Below are 22,491 nucleotides of genomic sequence, written 5' to 3' on the forward strand. Positions count from 1 at the left end.
ATACTTAAGCACTATTTGTGGTATTTGTTTCATTCACTTCAGTCTCTGAAACCAATCCTGTCCCACCCTGGGAATAATCAAAGACTTTCGGGCCAGAGATTTGGGTGGTGGTGTCTGTCCTGCTCTGGAACCAGGAACTGAGCTTCCGATTTGCTTCTTATTGTCAGAACCTATCCCTTATTTCCCAGTGTCAGTACTCAGTACCTGCCAACCTGTGCCTGAGGCCTTTTCCTGAATCCTTCAGGAGTTCCCCTGGGATTACAGTGCTTGCCTATCCACTCATCCCAGTGGTAGGTGTTAAGCTGCTATTTATCAGGTCTCCTAAATGCTTTATTTTAGAGTGTCTGCTATAGAGATCTGCTAATTATCAACATATTCAGTAGCTGTCTACTGCTAGTACCTCATGAAACCAACTAAACTAATACTAACCAATAGCTAGTCCTAACCTGTTGGTAGAAACAAGAATGAGTCTAATTTCACTCTGTGCCTGAGATGAGCTCTGGGAACTATAATGGTCTCTGAGGTATGGTTAGCTCCAGCAATATTTTAGATCAACTCTGCTTTTCATTTCTCTGGAAGTGAGAAACTTTTGCAGCTATTTCCAAGAAGATGAATCTCTGCTCCCTATCAAATAATCTCAGTGATTCTTCCACTCAGACTCTCAGAAAGGAGACCTGTCATAAAACGTCCGCAGTCATGTCCTCTGTATTGTATAAGATACTGCTCCCAATCAATCCTAATTAATCACATCCTTGTAATAACATATCTGAAACTCTGACAACAGCGAGTATTGAGAGTTCCCTGAGAGTCAATACTGTACTTTAAATAAATCCTGGTTATCGGGGCGCCTGGGTGGCTCAGGCGTTAGGTGTCTGCCTTCAGCTCAGGTCATGATCCCAGGGTCCTGGGATCGAGCCCCGCAACTGGGCTCCCTGTCTCCCTCTCCCACTCCCCCTGCTAGTGTTCCCTCTCTCGCTGTGTCTCTCTCTCTGTCAAATAAATAAATAAAACCTTTAAAAAAAAATCCTAGTTATCTTAGATCTTTATACATCCCTGTTATGTCACTTGTACTCCTTTCACCCATTCATATTGGGTTGCAATTATCTGTTTACATATCTGTCTCTGCCATTTAACCAGGAATTCCTTGAGAAGAGTAGTAGTTGTTATGTTTATAAGAACTTAACCAGTGATGAACATAATGCCTGGAACATCTAAGAGGCTTGGTAAATGATTATTGTGTGAATAAACAAATGCTTGTGAATGAAAACAACATCGGCAACTGGGTAATAAAGAGCCAAAGGGATACCCGAGTCTGGGTCAGGTAGTAGACAAAGGACAAACAAAAGAGAAGCTTTTGATTCCAAACTAGGAATTTAGAGTGAAATAATAAAAGATAATCAAAAGTTTTAGTGAGAAAGATATGGCATAATTTGTGGGTATCTTTTTAAAAAGTTGTTCAAACACATCTTTAAAACTAACTTTGGGGGGCGCCTGGATGGCTCAGTTGGTTACGCATCTGCCTTCGGCTCAGGTCATGATCCCAGGGTCCTAGGATGGAGCCCCGGGTCAGGCTCCCTGCTCAGTGGGGAGCCTGCTTCTCCCTCTCCTGCTCCCCTGCTTGTGTTCGCTCTCTCTCTGTCAAATAAATAAATAAAATGTTAAAAAAAAAAAAAAAACTAACGTTGGTAAATGCTTAAGTTTAGCTATTGCAATAAAAGGTATATGAGATTTATTTTTCATTTTATTATTTTAATACAGTAAAAATTCTGGTTAAATGAATCTCTTCTTAAGTAGGGATACAGGCAAAAGTAATTTGCTGCTTAAGTCTTAAAATGTGGAGCACTCAATTCTCACCCCTCCCAAATGATTGCAATACATAAAAACTACATATGTAGATTTTTTTCATATTTAGATTTTAAAAGGGTTCTATGTACTTAAAATTTTAAAGTACAACTCACCCTTGAACAACACAGGTTTGAACTGCACCTGCCCACTTACACAATTTTTTCAACAAATACAGTACAGTTCTGTAAATGTACATTCTCTTATAATTTTTCTGAACATTGTTTCTCTAGCTTACTTTGTGCAAGAACACAGAATACATATAACATACAAAATATGTATGCGTTAATCCACTACTTACGTTACTAGTAAGGCCTTCCAATCAACAGTAGGCTATTAGTAGTTACATTTTTGGAGGAGTCAAAAGTCATATAGGGGTTTTCAACTGGAGGGGTGGTGATGCCCCTAACTTCTGCATTACTCAAGGGTCAACTATAATTACAATATTACTAGCTACATATTACTTCACTTAGCTTCTTTCAGTTACACATTACCAATTCTTTTCTACAATAAAGAATAATTTTTGCTTCTATAATATTGCTTCAAAAGGGGTTCATGAAATTCACAAATTTTTCTAACTTTTGATTAGAGGAATAAGAACAAATGAACAATATATTTAGTGAGAAATTTATCAGTATATGAATTAGGGAAGGCCAGATAGAAGAGAATATAGCTTTTCAAATTTGAATGAATAGTGGTAGTTATAACATAGAAGTACTTTATTGTTGGAGAAAAAGATAAATAAAAATATGATTTGGAAGATGCTCAAATTTAGTAGATTACCCTTTTTCCTACATGAAGGATTGCAGGAGGGTACAGCAGAAGAGGGAAGAGAAGCCAGAACAGAAAAAGTAAGGGAAATAGAGCATATGTTTTATTTGGCACAATCCTGAACCAAGTACAAGACCCAGACTGTGGATATCAGCCAGGAATAAGGTGATACACAGTGGTTCAAGCAGCAGGCAAATTGGCTTAAGACCATTATTCAAAGGGAAGGGTATGTGCTATGGTGAGCGCTGTGTTGTGTAAGACTGATGAATCACAGACCTGTACCCTTGAAACAAATAATACATTATATGCTAATAAAAAAAAAAAGACCATTATTCAAAGAAGAGATGAGTAGACCAAATCAAGAGAAGCCTGGATTCAGAAAGAAGAAATTTAGTCCCTGGAAAACTGGCATAAGGCCACTGGGGTGTAAAGTAGGAATCCACAAGACTAGGACTAAATCACAGAGATCACTTCCATTAATAATGTCAAAAGTGGACAAGTAGCCATTAAGCTCCTTTGTCTTAGTATCTATGGTCAGGCTGAACCTATAGGTCTGCAATTAGGTGAACTTTCATACCAGAAGAATATAGGAGACCAATCCAGCTGACATATATATATATATATATATATGTATATATATATATATATATGATAATTGCACTGGTGACACAATATTTTTATTTCTTTTGGAAAGATGAGGTAATTAAAAAATGTAGCTTTTATTATGTATATAGCATATATATATATACAATTTACCTTCATCAAAAAATAATCATTTCTTCCCTTCTCAGTGCTCAAAGCCTTTACCAATTAATCCTTTCTCTACTGTATTAGATAGGATAGGCTAAACTCCTCAAATACAATGGCTCAAACACTACAGAAGGGTGTTCATTTCTCTCTCATAAGAGTCCAGAGAGGACATTCTGGGACTAGGGTTGCAGAGCGGGATCAGGGAACTCTGCTTCAGAGACTCAGGGTGAAGCCATTATCAACTGAGGTGGGAAGGGGGAGGCGGCATGCAAGAAGTTCATGTGATAAGCTTTTACTGGCCAGGCCTCAAAGCGGTATAAATCACTTCTGCTCGCATTCAATTGAAGAGAATTTAGTCACATGGCCAAACTTAAGCACAAGGGATGATGGAAAATGAAAAACTGGGCATCTACAGCCCTAACTATTAGGGAGGAAGAGAAGAGATTATGGTCAACAGCTTGCAGTCTGTTATACCAACTTTGGGTATCAAGGACTCATGGGATATAAAGGACAAGGGAGAAAAATATTAGAATTACATGTATGTTGAACAAAGACTTGGAGAAATTCACTTCCAAAACAAACCATATCTGTAGGATTGGAAGCCTCATGGGAGGTAACACTTCCAAATCACCTTCATGTATTTTTCAGGAAATACTAAACTGCTATGATTCACCCAGGTTGAGAGTTCCACACATTTTATCTTCTGCATTCTGTATCTCTTTCCATAGTCTTAGACATAGCCCCTATTGACTTGAAGTTTAATGTTTACATCTGCACTCTCCCTAGCTCTGCTTTTCCAAATTTAGCAAAATGCTTCTGTATCTCTGACCTTTCCACAAAACACTGCAGTGAGATTAAGAAAACACTGGGTCTGGTCCTCCATCCTTAAATGTTGAGAGACGTCCAGTGTAAACAGATGTTTTGTGTTCTACCTCCACAGACCTACCCATATTAGCTACGGGGGGCTAAATAGTAATTACCGTCCTACGGCTTGATTTACAAAGTCTGAATTGAACCATCTATAGGGAAAAATATAATGGTCTTCCAATTTTTGCTCTACAATCCTAAAACTGAGTTATTCCTAAACTAAATTTGATGACAGATTGCTATATTCAAAATATTTTAAAAAACCCTAAAAACTCTAAATCTATGATCCAAGTAACAGAGAAAAATAAAATTACCTGAAAATTCATATATATAAACTTAAGTTTTATTTTTTAAACTTGTTTCAAATTTTAACAGCTTCATTTCTTTCATTAATATAGTAAAATTCACTCTGACAATAAAGTATCATCAAACTTCAAAATAATGAAACACTATAGCATGAGTGACTGACAAATATTAACTATTAAATATAATTATGGTTTCTTGGCTTTATATGGGCTTATTCTAAATAGATATGTTAAAATTTTTACAGTGTTATTTTTCACAGATTAGGAGAATATGGACATTTAAGTTTAAGGGAAGGTATCACTGAAAAATTTTTAGATGTGGCAAATTTTGTGAAGGAAATGGAATTTTTCATTTCAAAAAGATCTTGCACAACCGCTAATGAAAACTATCCAAGCATGGATCTCAGAGTTGGCACATAAATTATCTTATATTTAAGTGCAAGGCCACACAGAAGAAAAATGAAATCACAGAAATCTAGAGGTGAAAAGGAATTTAAATTTGCCTTTTCATTTTATTCCTCCTAGGAAATTACATTTTATACCTTCTAAGAAATTATTTTATGGGAATTGCTTAACATTCTTTTCAAGTTTGCTAAAAATGTTTAGGGAATTTTCTTTCTAGCTCTAGAAAGCTCTATCTTTTATGTTTTACTGAAAAATTGTGAGCTACATTTTAATCTCAGTTTTCCTATTTATAAAAATGGAGAGTTTACATGGAAATAAAAATTTAAAATACAACTGTAAAACAAAATACATAATTTATTCACAAAAATAAGTAATGATCATTTTTCACGTAACTTTGTGGAATCTCTAAGTCATGTTGACATGAGCAAGATGAATGTTTAAGAAGTGGGACAAATAATAAAAGCTACATTTTTAAATTACCTCATCTTTCCAAAAGAAATAAAAATATTGTGTCAGTGCAATTATCTTCTTTGGAATTTCCAAACTCAGACCTTTGCAACTAGTACTTAGATGTTACTTCTTAAGGTAGTGAAACAACGGTCTTCAGGCAACAGTGTACATCATTATCCTTCCTATGAATAACAGAAAGCAAAGGTTCACTGCCAAGGCACAGTCTCATGTTACTTCAGGTCAGCAATTCGAAAATTTACTCTGTGGTAAGGTCTGATTTTCCCAGGGAGGCAAGATTAAATGCCAGATAAAAGATTCACTACTTGACAATTAGAGAAACTGATGCCTACAAGCTGATAATACCCTAAAGAGGTAGCTTGAAACAATTATAACAATTATCTAAACACTGTTTAATGTATTACCTTTTAGCAGGTGAGAAACAGAGCCATGAGAATGAAAAACGGAAGAAGGACAAATAAAAACCATTTGTATTAACCAACATTATTTTGATTACTTACCCTTATTAGTTTCTTTAAAAATGGTTTGATATTAAATCAAACCAACACTAATTTTAAAAATAAAGAATAATTAAGCATTTATTTGATTTCAAGTAGGAAGCTGAGCATTTGTTATTATGACCTACCTGATACTGGCAACAGGGCTAACATTTTTATAAAACACCGAAGAGCAAAAATGTTTTAAATTTAGATTTTTAGGTTATATTTTCTGGATAAGAATCTTATGAAATTCTATTCACATCTATTTTTATTCCAGCTAAAAAGATGTTCACGTATTACACCTGGCTTACTCAAATGGCTTCAGGCTCATTTACAAGCTTCTAGGAAGATAAAAGGGGTAACAGTTTCTCTGCTTGATGGGTGGTCGAAAGGTTAAATATCAAATTCCAATGTGGGAAAATCCCAAGTACTCTAGGTGAAGTGTTTTGATGCTAGGTAAATGTGTCCATGTGGAAATACACACAGTCTGAAGACCAGCCAATAGTATTGCCCTGGCTGAAATCAAATAGAAAAAAAAGTTGTAAAAAAAAAAAAAGTTAACTGACCACTTAGTCTAAAGTCTCCACTTGCATTGTTATAGTAGCTTACATTATAAGGTTCTTTACAAGTTTACAAAGTACTTTCACAAATATCATCTCAATATTGACAGGAGGATGATGTGAGTAAAAGTTATCTAAGGAGGCAGTATGCATAGAGGTTTAGGGTGTGTATCTCATCTCTTCTCGCCTATTCAAAGTCTTTGCTCCAGCAGTACCTCTCTTGCCCTGCCTACTCCCTCACTATTTTTCCCTCTTCTACTGAATACTTCCCTTCAGCATACACATGTTGGCATTCCTCCAGTTTTAGAAGGCTTCCTGTCCTACTTCTCCATTTAGCTACTCTTCCCTTCCTCTCCACCTTGTCTCCTGCATTCACTTCCTGTCTCTGACCTCCTCTACTTCAGCAGGTTCTCCCCTCTACCACCCCACTAACTGCTTATCAAGGTCATGGATGAACTCTTTGTTGCTAAATTCAAAGGTTAATTCTCAGTTTTCATCTTACAGCATCTGACATATTTGATAACTCTTTTTTCCTTAAAATAATTTTCTCAGTTTCCAAGACATCACTTTCCTGATTTTCCTTTTACTCCTCTGGCATTCTTTGTACTTTTGCTGGTACTTACTTCTTTGCCAGTCCTCAGACTCTCTTTTTAAAACCTATAATTACTTCTATGATGATCTCATCTGGCCTTTACATATTATAACTATACTGACAAATACAAAATTTATACATCTAGCCTTCTGAAATAATATAAATTCCACAAAGGCAGGAATTTTTAAGGGGTACACTTCAGCTTCCCCAGTTTCTTGCTTGTAGCAAGTTCTTCAATATTTGCTAAATAAATGAATGCATGAAAGTGGTTGTAAAACTTACAATTATTAAATAATGATTCCTTTAAAAATGGAAGCATATTAAAAATCAATAATTATCTGGCATTAATGTAATTGGCTTCAGAACTGTGGGGTGGAGAAGGCAATACAGTCAAAAATGTTCAATAATTTGCCTTGTATGTGTAACCACTTGAAGACTAGAAACAGGATGTACAACTTTCAAGCCACCAGAGAGACAGAAAAGAGGAAAAAAAAAAAGGACCAATCTAATGTCGGGGCATAAAGAGAAAAAAATTACACATGCTCATGTAATACAGCAAAAACAGATGTAGATATGTCAATAAATATGAGTGGGTTAGACTCTCTCATTAAAAAAGAGGAACTCATATTTTTAAGAAGCAATATAAACATTCCTTACAAGAGTCAGAGGTAAACATTGCCCCAAATGGTTGAAAATACACAAAATTACGGGCCAAAAGCATTAAATGGGACAAAGAAAAATTCACCATGAAGACATTACACACATAAAACAAAACAACTTAAAATTATATGATGGAAAACCTGTTAGAAAAATGCAATTTGGCCAATTCACAATCATGGCTGAGATGTAAATACATCTCTACTAGAAATGGGCAGACCAAATGAAGAAACCATGTAAGAAAAAGAATCTGTGTAACAAAACAAAAATAAGATGCTTATTTGTTTTTAATAAACAAAATATATAAACTGACCATATATTAGTCTTCACAAAAATATCAATAAGATAAAAATGTGGAAGTTATTTGGTTCAATGAAATATTCACAGAATATTATAGAGTAGTGAATATAAATTTACCAGGAGTACTTATATCAATGTAGATAAATTTCTTAAATATAATATTAAATAAAAATACAAATTATAAAAGGATACTACCAAACAAGTATGTATTATTCAGGGGTACACTCATTTGTAATAAAATTATGAAAACATTCATGGGAATGATAAAAATCAAATTTAGAACCGTGGTTATCTCTTTGGGGAAGAGAGAATTATGATAGAGGTATATATGCTGATGGTTTATTTTTTAAGCTGTCCAGTGCATATATAGCTATGCCTTATATTATTACCTATTTATTGTATTTTTGAAAGTTAGTTATATGTTGTTTTTAAAAAAGAAATCATTCAGGTTTTATTCCTTGCCTCATATGGAAAAATGCTAAAATTTATCATCAAAGACATGAACATAAAAAAGACCACTTTGGAAAATTTGAGATACACTACTATATAATTAGACAATTCTTGGGTTAAAAAAGAAAAGAAAACTGAGAATACAGTTTTTGATAATGGACACTTAGGGACTCACAAACAGCAATCTGTGTAATTTGGTCAAAGCCATTACTAAATGGGAAAATTAATATCCTTAAATATATATTTTTAAAAATAAGAATTTAAAGTAAATATATGTATTCAACTCAAGAAGCCAAAGAAAGGATAAGATAAATTTGAAGAAAACAGAAAAGAATAATTAATAAAGATAAAAGCAGAAGTAAACAAAACAATAAAACAGTAAATGAATTTAATTTAAAAAATATATTTAAAAAGATCAATAAAATAGACAAACCCCTATCAAATCTGATTTGAAAAAAGACCTGAAAATGAAATAAACAATACTGAACATAAATTACAGTATATCCAGAGTTTGGAAGAGTACCCAATTATAAGACAAGAATCAGAAATCTATAATATATTGATATAGTAACATTTTAATATAATACATCAATGAGTAGTAGTCTATGGCCATTAAAGAGGATATTGTAGATCAGGAGGTGGTACTTGCGTAAGATTTATAGGACACATAGCTTGGTGAGAAAAAAACAAGTTATGAAAGAATGGGCAAAAAAAGACAGAAACCAAGCTCATGCTTTAAAGAAACATACACACACATGTATGGACTTTAGAAAAAGCTGTGGATTGCTACATTACTTTTTAAAAAGCAAACAGCACATATATTATTAGCCTCATTTTACAAAAGAGTTACTAGCCTAGTCTAGAGAAGCCTTCATCACTGTCATACAGACAGCAACTGAGTTTCTGACCAAATCCAGAGTTCTTCCACATTACACAACTTGGCATTTTGGAATAAAAGTGCATTGGTTTTGCAATCCTTCAGGCCTATGTTCAAATGCCAACTTCACCACTTCCTAGTTGTAACCTTGGGAAAAATAACCTCTCTGAACTTTAGCATTTTCAATTGTAAAAAATGGGCAAATAAATACCAACTCCACAAACTGTAAAGATTAAATGAAAACTAAATGAGAACACTTCCTTCTCCGTTGGCCAGTAGAATCAGTTCATCAAGAGTGTCTACTCTGTTGATCAGCAGGGTCCATAAATAGTCTTTGGCAGCTCAGCTCCATGTATAAAGTTTGAGGTATCAAATGCCTTTGTGGTACTATAAGTTGGGAGTTCTTTAAATGTGTCCATGATGACAAAACTATTCCAACGGCCTGGCATTTCCTTGAGGCTCCCATCTGCCTTTACCACCTTTCTCTCAGTCTTCCTGGCTCAGTTCCAAACATCTAGATTATATGGTATGTGGTATTCTATTTATTTCTTAAGAGTGATGGCTGACCCTTCATGACAAAATTTCTAGCTATGCACTGAGCCACAGTCTTCTAGGCCTGGCTACATGACTCCCAAGATAGTTTTTCTAGACTGCAACCGGAAGGAATAAACATAATACATCATTAATAGTTTGGACTATTTTACCCTAAATGAATCACCTTGAACTTACCCAACTCTATTAGCTTGGGCTGTCATAACAAAATACCATAGACTGGATGGCCTGAACAACAGAAATTTATTTTCTTACAGTTCTAGAAGCTACAAGTCCAAGATCAAGGTGTCAGCATGTTAAGTTTCTGGTGAAAGCTCTCTTTTTGGTTTGCAGATGGCACCTTCTTTCTATATCCTCACATGGTCTTCCCTCAGTGTGTGGGCATATTAAGAAAGTGTGAGTGAGCTCTCTGATGTCTTTTCTTATAAGGACACTAATCCTATCAGATCAGGAGCCTACCTTTATGACCTCATTTATAACCTTATACTTCCTTAGAGATCCCATTTCCAAATAGAGCCACACTAGACATTAGAGTTTTAACATATGAATTTTGAGGGGACACATTCAGTCCATAACACCAACCATAGAGTGACTCATCTGCCCTTTTCCTCTACTCATTTATACAGGTCTTAAAAATGCTCTGGCAGGTCACTTCCCTCAAGCTGGAATTTTATTGTCTGGAAGAACTTGAATACCTGGAGATTTTACTATGTACCCTCTTGTGGATTCTTTATAAAGAAACAAACAAACGAATAAACAAACAAACATTAAGTAAGATCAGTCCTAGAGTCCTTGGCCTACCTGTACCCCAATGGAAGGTCACAACTTGAAGTTCCCTGCCCACCAACCAGCCTTGGCCTACTTGCATCATAGTGGGGATCTCCTGCACACCAGTTCTATCTCATGGTTCCCTGTCTGTCAACACTGGCCCAATGCACACCAGCAGGCAGTTTCCAGGTAGCCAGTCCTAGCTACGTTTTAGGGTCTGCCAGCCTCGGCCCAGCAACTGTGGGAAAAAAGCTCTAGCTGTGAATACACCTTTTCTAACAAGGCCTAAATCCCAATCTAGGGAGGGAGCCCCCCCTTCCCAGTTTGTTCTTTCCTTAGGTTTTCTCCCTCAGCCCTAGAATATTCTTTTGAATTTTGATTCCTTCTTAGTAGCTAACCTCTTGTAAATAGTGAACAATTCTTCATATTGAAGCTTATCTGTTCAAATTACTGTGTGGTTTCCATCTTCTGCCTGGCCCCTGACACAGAAGAGCTTGAGGTGAGTGTCACTGGGTGTTTCACAGTGCTCCGGGAACAAGCAGGACAGAGGCACACCAGTCAGAGAAAGAAGCCTCTTCTGCCTACAGTGTGCCTGCTGCACAGTCTACTGGCAAAAAAGAAACATTTGCAAGTTCCAACGCCAGCATTACAAGCAGATGCAATGAAGGGCAGATTTGAAGCTGAGGCAATAATCTCATACCTAGCATTGTAACCTTGCTGCTATCCATACACAAAGTCCCTATTTAGCTACATTAAAAAAAAAAAAAAGTTAACACATACCAAGACCTTCTTATGTGCCTGACCATTTTAAGCTCTCTTAATAATCCTGTAATGTGGGATGCCTGGGTGGCTCAGTCGGTTAACCTGCCTTTGGCTCAGGTCATGATCCCAGGGTGAGTCATGATCCCAGGGTCGCACTCCCTGCTCAGTGGGGAGCCTGCTTCTCCCTCTGCCTGTGGCTCCCCCTGCTTGTACTCTCTCTCTCTCTGACAAATAAATAAATAAAATCTTAAAAAAAAATAATCCTGTAATGTAGGGACCATTACTATCCAGATTTTACAGATGAGGGAAATGAGGCATGTAAATTTAATTAGCTTTGGCAAGGTTCTTGAGTAAAAGAGCTGAGATTCATATCTAGGTATTCTGATTCTAAAGACCACACTCTCAACCACATGCTATATTAATCTTTGTTTCCATTGCTAAGACAAAAACAAGCTTTAGAACGTGAAGAGATTTGTTCCTTTTCTGGAGGCCACTTCCCCCACTGGTCCGACACACCATTAGCATGGGACGGTTTCCTCTCATGCTCTTGGGCGCAGCATCACCCTTTAGACTAGAAAGCTGGTGGGCACTGAGGAAGAAACCAAACAAGGAGAAAGTGGAGGAGGTGCTAGAGGATAAGGAAGAAGAATATGTGGTGTAAAAATTTCCCAAACATCAAGAGGAAAAGGCAAAGTGGACTACCTCCTAAAGTGGAAGGGGTCATCAGATGCAGACAACACATGGGAGCCAGAAGAGAACCTGGGCTGTCCTGACCTCATTGCCGAGTTCCTACAGTCACAGAAAATGGCACATGGGACAGAAAAATTATAGGAAGGCAAGCGCAAAGTTGACTCTGATTCTGAAAATAAGGGAGAGAACAAACCAAAGAAGAAAGAAGAGTCAGAAAAGCCATGAGCTTTGCTCAGGGTCTGGAGCTGGAGCATATTATTGGAGCTACAGACTCCGGTGCAGAGCTCATGTTCTTGATGAAATGGAAAAAATGTGACGAGGATGACCTGGTCCCTTCCAATGAAGCCAATGTCAAGTGTCCACAGGGGTCATATCCTTCTATGAGGAAAGTCGGATGTGGCATTCCTACCTCTCAGAAGATGGTGACAAAAAAGATGACAAGAATTAACTCTCCTGCGTACTAGCCCCTGTCACATCTGACCGTGGGTTTCAAGTGGAGAGGGAAAGGAGTTCTACTTGTCTTGACACCATAGAGGTGGCTTGAGGAGATGTCCTTTGAAGAGTCAGTACACTACTTAGAGCCGCCCAAAGGAATATAAAGCCTTTCCAGCTGTGTAGTTTGCACACCCATCCCAGTGGAGGGGAAGGAGGAGAAGTGCTGCAAGGCAGCTCATTCTGTACTTTGCTGAGAAAAGTAGAATGCCTTCCATAAAGGACAAAATTTGCAGAATGGGTGTATAGGAGAGCAAACGATACTGTAGATCTTCAAAGAGCATGTCCACAACACACAGCCTGCTTTCCAAAAGTGTTAATTGCATTTTTACAGTGTGGTGTATATGTAGTTTTTGGGGATCATTGGCGTACTATTTAGGGGTAGGAGGGATGGAGTAGGAAGGAAGGAAGACAGAATCATTTTTGTTAAAATTTGGGGCCTTATTGGGAAAATGGTGAAACATTGGAAAGAACAACCTAATGATGATTTGGTTTTATGTCCAGAATATTTTAGCTTTTAAAAAAAGTCATTGGCAACCTAAATGAAGACTGTGAGAGACTGTTTAAAAGCTGTGAATATCTGAAACTTCTAAGTCAATGTGTCCCCTGCCTGAGTTTAATGCTGTTCCCAACAAAGGACTACAGCAGTTAGTCAGCAGCTGTCATTTGTAGAATGGAAACTGGTTAAGGAGGGAAGTTTTATTGGAACATAGGCCAGGCGACTGTTCTGTCTTAGAGATGCTAACCCTTGATGTTGATAAGACCCTTTCTTTTTCAAGATTTTTTTTTTTTTTATTTGAGAGAGAGAATGAGACAGAGAGCATGAGAGAGGGGAGGGTCAGAGGGAGAAGCAGACTCCCCGCTGAGCAGGGAGCCCGATGCGGGACTCGATCCCGGGACTCCAGGATCATGACCTGAGCCGAAGGCAGCCGCTTAACCGACTGAGCCACCCAGGCGCCCAGACCCTTTCTTTTTCAATTATAAAGTTATAAATACCAGCTTGTTCATCCAAGCAACTGGCTGAGGTATTTGGGGAGGGGGAGAGGGTGGTATAGAAGGTGGGAGACTAGGGAAAGAAAGGCCCATGCTCTTAGAATGGAAAACTCTTGGAGCCTCTCTGCTTCTTGAACTGTGAACTCTGAAACCACTGGTGGCGGCACTTTAAGAGTGGAAGGATTTCAAAAGCCCTGGTCTCAGGAGAAGATTAAACTTTCATACTGGAGCCATGGTTCACTTGTGCTATGGTGAGCGCAGTGAATTGTGCAAGACTGTGGAATCACAGACCTGTACCTCTGAAACAAATAATGCAATACATGTTAAGAAAAAAAAAAAAAGAAGAAGATAGCAGGAGGGGAAAAATGAAGGGGGGGAAATCGGGAGGGGGAGACGAACCATGAGAGACGATGGACTCTGAGAAACAAAATGAGGGTTCTAGAGGGGAGGGGGGTGGGGGATGGGTTAGCCTGGTGATGGGTATTGAGGAGGGCACGTACTGAACGGAGCACTGGGTGTTATATGCAAACAATGAATCATGGAACACTACATCAAAAACTAATGATGTAATGTATGGTGATTAACATAACATAATAATAATTAAAAAAAACACAAAACAAAACAAAATTTTTCTAATCCCAGGAATTACCTTATACCCAAAATGCTGTCTTGGATCATGAGATACATCAGTTCTTGACATTGTCTAGACCTGTACCTAAAAATCCACTGTAAAATCTTCTTAGGCATGTGTTAAGTTTCTGTGAAAACTTTGTTTAAATGTAAACTTTGTACCACGTTGTCAGTTTTTGTCTTAAAACTATAAATTAAAAAAAAAGTGAAGAGAAACCCTATTAGAAGCTAAAGTTCTTGGGGTGCCTGGATGGCTCAGTCGTTAAGCTTCTGCCTTCGGCTCAGATCATGATCCCAGCGTCCTGGGATCAAGCCCCGCATCGGGTCGCTGCTCCGCAGGAAGCCTGCTTCTCCCTCTCCCACTCCCCCTGCTTGTGTTCCCTCTCTCACTGTGTCTCTCTCTGTCAAATAAATAAATAAAAATCTTAAAAAAAAAAGAAAGAAGCTAAAGTTCTTTAATATTGCTATTAAAAAAGACAGCACACTTAGATAGTATTTATCTCTGAAAGGAAACTATAAACAAATATGTCAAAATGTTAACAAGTATTAATTCTGAATGCTGGAATATACAGTTCACCCTTGAACACAGGTTTGAACTGCACAGGTCCATTGATCCATGGATTTTTTTTTTTTCAATAAATACAGTACAGTGCTGTAAATGTATTTTCTCTTCCTTATGATCTTCTTAATAATATTTTTTCTCTAGCTTATCTTGTTGTAAGAATAAAATAAGGTGTATGCATATTGTAATAATATGCATATAATACATACCACATACAAAACAGGTGTTAATCAACTGTTTATATTATCAGTAAGGCTTCTGGTAAACAGTAAGCTTTTAATAGTTAAGTTGGGGGGAGTCAAAAGTTATACATGGATTTTTGACTGCACAGGGGGTTGGTGCCCATAGCCCTGCATTATTCAAGGGTCAACTGTATAATTTTATATACCTTTTAAATTTGACAAAAACAACTTTAAAAAGAGAATATAAGAAAAAAGCACTATTAAAAGGTATACAATCTTAAAAAAATTCAATTTTTCAGTTGTAGAAATTATTATTGAAAACGATATACAAGTTTTAAAAATCATGTAATATTACTTAGTTTAGGCAGTTTATTCCCATTACATTGACATTTTATTTTCAGAGAGAACTTAAATGTCCCTGAATTTAACATGAATGAAAGCTGAAAAGGCATTATCTGGGACAAAGTTTATAAAACTGGTGTTTTGATTTAAAATATATATACAATAGAATATTACTCAGCCATAAGAAAGAATGAAATCTTGCCATTTGCAAACGGAGCTAGAGGTATAATGCTAAGCAAAATAAGTCAGAGAAAGACAAGTACCATGTGATTTCACTCATATGTGGAATTTAAGAAACAAAACAAACAAGCAAAGGGGGAAAAAAGAAAGAGAGAGAGAGAGACAAATCAAGAAAGAGACAAGACTATAGAAAATAAACCAATGGTTACCAGAGGGGAGATGGGTGGGAGATGGGTGAAATAGGTGACAGGGATTAAGGAGTGCACTTGTCATGATAAGCACTGGGTGATGTATAGAATTGTTGAATCACTATATTGTACACCTGAAACTAATATAACACTATATGCTAATTAACTGGAATTAAAATAAAAACTTAAAAAAATTAAGTTTAGAGAGGATTAAAAAGATGAGAACATTTAAAGCAACAAGTTATAATCAAAATATTAGGAAGAATAAAGTGATTTTAAGATTAAACAACTATTATAGCTAAAATGGACCTTACAAATTCAAATCAATCATCCCTACCTATGACATTTCATAGAATGATAACCCTGAAAGGTTAAATGACTCAGTTACTGTTACAAAGACAGATGGTGGCAGAGCCCTAAAACTGAACCTCTCTACACACTTCTCATTTGAGATATAAACATTTTTAAAGGTATAATTAATATAAACTCTCTAACTTCTGTTCTCAAGGTTTTATACTTAGAGAATTTTATGTGGGGATTCAGTTTTATTATCTAAGAAAGTCTGAAATATTTCCATCTAGAAGTTACCTATGAAGGAAGACAAAAAAGCTGATGCTCAAGGAAACAGATTAAGTTTTTCTCTATCTCCAAATACAGAACTATGCAGTGCTTATTTGCAGGAACCATAGCAAGTTCATAAATTTCTAGCAGATTTATAGAGTATATACCTGGAAAGTGGCTCTTGATCAGGCTCAAAGAGGAGGTGGTTGTAGAGATTAGGCCAATGAATTTCTCCTACCACAAGGAAACCTGTAAGACTTGAAGTAGGAAAGCAGATTCTCCTTCAGGTTTCATCAGTGCAGTAAGATTATTTTTGCAGACTGAAATTTACTTAGATTACCTGAGGACAATATAAAATCTACACATGTTATATATGATATACATACTTTCAATTAAAATTCCTATTTAAACTTGAGGAGTTATCAGTTCTTATAAGAGAATTAAAAAGTTAAGGATATGATGTTTGAAGTAATTGGTAGTATAAAAATATATTAATTATATTAATGAAGTCATTCTTCTTTCTAAGCATACAGCTAGAGTGCATTTCCCAGTATCTCTGGCACTTAGATGTGGCCGTATGACTCAGTTTAGAAAATGTAATATGAATGGCAGTGATGCCTGCCACTTCTGGGCCTGGCCCCTTAAACCTTCCCACAAGAAGGCTCCCTCTATGCTCCATCACCCCTTTTTGGCTAACTGGTATGGTGACACCCTGAGTAACCCTGGAAACCACTTGTTGAAGATGGCAAAGTCACCATCACTCTAGATGTCTGAATGACAGCATGGAGGAGAGCCACATGCAGGAGTCTTCCTATCAACCTTTACACAACCCAAGAATTATTACATAAACAATAAGTAAGCTTTTATCAGGTTAATCCACTGAAACTTGAGGGTCTACGTGTTAGTACAAACTAGCCTACCCTAGGGGCTCCTGGGTGGCTCAGTCGGTTAAGCATCTGCCTTCAGCTCAGGTCATGATCCTGGAGTCCCAGGATCGAACCCCACATCAGGCTCCTTGCTCAGCAGGGAGTCTGCTTCTCCCTCTCCCCCTGCTCCTCCCCGCTTGCGCACGTGCGCACTCTCTCTCTTTCGCTCACTCTCTCTAATAAATAAATAAAAAATCTTTAAAATTAGCCTACCCTAATAAAATCCTATTTGAATCTAATTCTGTATATTAAATTGACCCTGAATCTTGGAAATGATGTGAATGTCCTGACAAGAAGCAGAAAATGAAAGCTTATAATTAGACAATCTGGTGTTACTTCTTTTTTTTTTAAGATTTTATTTATTTATTTATTTATTTATTTGAGAGAGAGAGAGAAAGAGACAGCAGGGGGAGGGGAGAGGGAGAGAGAATCTCAAGCAGACTCCTCTCTGAGCACAGAGCCCAATGTGGCTTTGGATCCAATGACCCTGAGATCATGACCTGAGCTGAAATCAAGAGTCAGGTGCTTAACTTAAATCACCCAGGTGCGCCAAAAATCTGGTATTTCTTCCTGGAGAAGAGTACATTGTAGGACTGTGTTATATTCTAAAAATTAAGGAGAAGCTATCCAAGGATTTTATGTGGCCAAGGGTAGAGTGTTCACTTTTTCAAGAATCTTCCTTCATCAGTAAAAACTGGTCTTAAACATATTCCCAAGTTTAACATTCCTGTGGAACTAAATAAATGTGGTCAGCTGTCTTTTATCAACCAATTTTTTTATTTGTATATTTTTGTCACTGAGATGATGAAGGCACTCTGCTCTTCTCTGCCACCAACTTCACTTAGGCATTGATATCTGCCAAATAAATTCTGTATCACTGATGCTGATGGAGGTAGATATGCCCTGGTTATACCACCTAACAACCTTGCCAACGGCAACTTGTAGGCATTCCTACTCACTTTTAAAGAGGACTTTGAAACATAACTCATGGTTTTCCTCATCACCCCAAATCATGTCAGAGAGAATGTCAACATTCAATGGTGGCCCATTTAATAACGTAGTCTCAAAGCTCTCTAACTTCCCAAATTCAAAATTCAAGGAAAAAAATTCTATCACCACATTACATTATCACCTAGAACTGCTCCATCTCTTAGACTACTGGGCACTGCTAGAGAAAAATCATGGACTCCAAACTCCTTTCTCTAGTTTTGCAGGAAGATACCTTTATTCCTATGGAACTAGAAGTGAGAGAAAGATAAAGGCAAATTCAGTTCTGAGGAAGAAACTGAGCAAATTTACTTCTGATAGATCATTTTCTCTGTGAAAATGGGAGGTCATTTGCTTGAGACAGAACAAAGTGAGGTGTGCTGCAGGCAGAGTGAAACACATTTTGAAGTAGCTGTTGTAGGGTTAGAAATGGAGGTATCGGGGACATCTAAAAAGATGTCTAAAAAGATGTTAAACATGTCTCCTTGTCACAGGTTTCTGTTTCCCAAGAGTTTATACCTAGATAGAATTTCTGAGTTATTAGGCATGTGAATCTTCAATTTACTATATAATGTCAACCTATTTTCCAAAGATTTGTACTCCTACCAACAGAGTATGAGAATTTTTGTTGCCAAAAGTTGTCAATTTTTTTTTAATTTTACCAATCTAATTGGTAAAAAATGGTGCTTCATTATGGTTATAATTGCATTTCCCTATTATTAGTGATGTTGATCATCTTTTCATGTGTTTGGTCTTCTGAGTATCATTCTCTTGAATGGCCTGTTCAAACCCTCCGTCCATTTTTCTATTGTGTTGTCTTTTTTAAAAAATGATTTGCAGGGCACCTTGGTGGCTCAGTCGGTTGAGCATCTGCCTTCAGCTCAGGTCATGATCTTAGGGTCCCAGAATCGAGTTCCACATCGGGCTCCCTGCTTTGCAGGGAATCTGTTCCTCCTTCTCCCTCTGTCCCTCCCCCAGCTCATGCTCTCTCTCACTCACTCTCTCTCAAATAAATAAATAAATAAAATCTTCAAAAATAAATAAAAAATAAAAAATTATTTGTAGATCATTGCTATTTATTCTGGATATTCTTTGCAAGTGCTATGTATTATAAGTATCTTCTGCCATTCCAAGACTTCTATTTTATTAGAATTTTTGTTTTAATGAAGTGAAATGTAGCAGTATTTTCCATTCTAGATTGTGTTGTTTGTTTTGTTTTGAAAATCCTCCCCCGCATAGGGCCAAAATTTTATCTTCATATATATTCCTCTAAATATCTTTTTTTTTTATTTTTAAATTTTTTTAATTTTTTATTTTTTTTAAAGATTTTATTTATTTATTTGACAGAGAGATAGCGAGAGACAGAACACAAGCAGGGGAAGTGGGAGAGGGAGAAGCAGGCTTCCCGCCGAGCAGTGAGCCTGATGCGGGGCTCGTTCCCAGGACCCTGGGTCCTGAGCCGAAGGCAGACGCTTAACGACTGAGCCACCCAGGCGCCCCATTCCTCTAAATATCTTGAGGGTTTTTTTTTTAAATCACATTTAGGACTCTAATAGACCTCGATTATTACAGCATGAGGTAGACATCTAATTTTATTTTTGTTTCCCACATAGAACACTTAACCTTTAATCAAGCCTTATTGTCTTCCACATCACTATAGTTCAATATTTGAGGACCACCTTGTTTCAACTCCTTTCAACATAGCAATAATTACTATTTTTGTTGTAGTATGTAGTCAATGTTTAAGAATATCCATCCTTTAGTAATTCTTTCAATGATATTCTGAAGCTGTCCCAATCTTACAAAAATGATTTTATCCTCATTCCTAAATGACAATTTACCTAGGTATAGAAATCTAAGATGACAATTATTTTCTCTCAGCATTTTGAAGACATATTATACTATCTTCTGACTTCTATCCAGTGTTATAAATTAGTCTTCAATCAGGCCAGCTACTATCCTTTAGTACAAATCTGTCCTGCTTCTCTTCATCTTTGATTTTACAGTTTTACTACAATCTGGCTAACTACAGATTTATTATTATTTATCCCACCTAGGACAGTTTATGCTTCCTAAATCTTGGGATTAACATCTTTGTTCCATTCTGGGAACTGTTCAACCATTTCTCTTAGAATATTGCCTCTCTCATTCTCTCATTCTGTACTTCCTGATAGACAAATTTTATTTTATTTATTTATTTTTTAAAGATTTTATTTATTGGACAGAGAGAGAGAGACAGCGAGAGAGGGAACACAAGCAGGGGGAGTGGAGGAGGGAGAAGCAGGCTTCCTGCCGAGCAGGGAGCCCGATGTGGGGCTCGATCCCAGGACCCCGGGATCATGACCTGAGCCGAAGGCAGACGCTTAACAACTGAGCTACCCAGGTGCCCCCTGATAGACAAATTTTAGATTCAGTCTATTTTTCATGTCTATTAAATTCTCCTTAATGTTTACCATTTCTTTAAAAGTGTTACATTCTGTGTAGTTTCTTCAAAATTATTGTCCAGATTACTAATTGCTTCTTCAATTACATCTTATATGCTGCCTTAACGATCCAGCCTTCAAGGACTATATTTTACATGTCTAGAAATTCTTTACTAATTCTTTTTCATACTGATTTTTCATTATCTTTAATCTTTTTGCATACACTTAACTTACAGATTCAACCAAATTATCCTATTTTTTGTTAGGAATCCACTCAGTTTATTAACTCTTCTTTAATAAAACTTCATATATTTTGTACTTTGGGATTATGAGCTTATCCTCTTCCAGATCTTTTCTGTAGGAATTACATATGGCCAGTGTTCACGGTATTTCCTCCAAAAAAGTTTTCTATTTCTTTCTGTCAGTGACATCAGCTTTTTCCCTGTTTGGGTAATGTAAGTTCTAACTCTGAACCCATATGAGGTAGTGAGGGACCATGTTTATACATTCTCAGAAGATTTTTTTTTCCACTTGCAGTCCAGGCAGACATCTTCAGGTTTCCCTGGCATCACACTAGAATGACTTTTTCTAGTCCATTCTTTTGAAGAGGGCTCTGGGTGTCTCAATTTCAACTTCCCAAGGTCTTGTTTCCATCCCCAAACAGGCATTAAAATCCAAGTGCCTACAATTCTATGAATAATAATCCACTGCTCGCCCAAGCAAGCCACAGCTCATGCTGTTCTAGTTATTAGTTTCCTCTTTATTTCTGCCCCTGGCAATTTCCCTTAATTTCTTATGAGTACAGTATGATATTTAAAAGGATGTTTAAAATATTTTTATGACAGATTATATAGTATGCTATATTGTTAAAACCAAAAGTCTAAACCATTTATTTTATTAAATGGGCATTCCATAATTTATTTATGAGCATTTTCATTTCATTTAAAAGAAAAAAAAAGCCATTTTCCTAATACAATATACTTCACACCTAAGAAAGATGGATAGATACCTATTACTCATTCTCTAGTTTTTCCTTAGAAAGAAAACTCTGATTTTTAGCTAGGCACAATAGCACATAGAATAAAGGTTACATTCATCAGGCTTTGTTGTAGTTAGATAGTTACATAAGCTAAGTAAAAATGACTATTTTGACTAAATTCTGGCTAGTAAAATGTAAATGAAAGTGTTTTCTGAGACTTCCTGAAAAGCCAATTAAAAGGAGCTGACTCTGCTATTCAGGGCCCAGGTAAGTAAAGGCTAGGTGACTCATTTCTCCTGATCCCAAGCTATCTGCTTCTTATGGCACCTTACTTTCACTTATTTTAACCAATGTTATTTCCATAATTTCTTTAATCCCTGAATTTAAAGTTGTAGAGGGCATTCATAAGTAGAAATGGGCAAGCAGATCATTTAGAGGGAGGAAGTGAGGGAAAGGAAAGGGAGGAAGCTCTATATTTTCCCAAGCTAAACAATTACATGAAGATCACAGTCGCTTTTGGATTAGGATGTAGTGCTGTGAGTGACTCAGTAGGATACCACGGTGCCTTCACAGATTTTTCTAGGTACCTCTGACCCCTCTGTCTGCCAAAACCCTGATCCCCAGTACTAGTACCAAAGGACTTAAACTCACTCCCTAGGGAGCCACTGTGCTCTCCTACAATTAAGAAAGCATAGCTGTAGACACTTCAATTTTACAGTACATTTAAGAATGCCACTTTCTCAAAAAAAAAAAAAAAAGAGAGAGAGAATGGCACTTTCCTGTAGACTTTAAGAAACCTTCCTTAATAAAACATATAACCAAAATATGAAAGAGACATGTTTCTAGAACTTCTCTATCAGCCTATAATCAAATAACATACCCTTGGGTCCCTGAGTAACTTCTGTTCTTATTTATCTGACATTCAGATAATCGCTCTGTGGTTCACTTCTC

The 22,491-nt window shown here is 36.8% G+C and overlaps 1 protein-coding gene and 1 pseudogene across 4 annotated transcripts in view; one reads left to right on the plus strand and one right to left on the minus strand.

The window, feature by feature from the left end:
* The window catches only part of MICU3 (mitochondrial calcium uptake 3), a 101,116-nt gene that overhangs the window by 67,096 nt on the left and 11,529 nt on the right, over positions 1 to 22,491 (minus strand). The window contains exon 1 of one of the 4 annotated variants that reach the window (XM_081808129.1): positions 16,393 to 16,498. The exons of the other annotated variants lie outside the window; for them this stretch is intronic. The gene's annotated coding sequence lies outside the window, so the exon portion shown is untranslated. Of the gene's footprint in view, positions 1 to 16,392; positions 16,499 to 22,491 lie in introns of those variants that run through there. 4 annotated transcript variants of the gene reach the window in all.
* LOC145720255 (chromobox protein homolog 1 pseudogene) lies at positions 11,929 to 12,655 on the plus strand (annotated as a pseudogene).

The sequence above is a fragment of the Leptonychotes weddellii genome, chromosome 2 (assembly GCF_054177405.1).
Source record: "Leptonychotes weddellii isolate Sample4059 chromosome 2, ASM5417740v2, whole genome shotgun sequence".
NCBI lineage: Eukaryota > Metazoa > Chordata > Mammalia > Carnivora > Phocidae > Leptonychotes > Leptonychotes weddellii.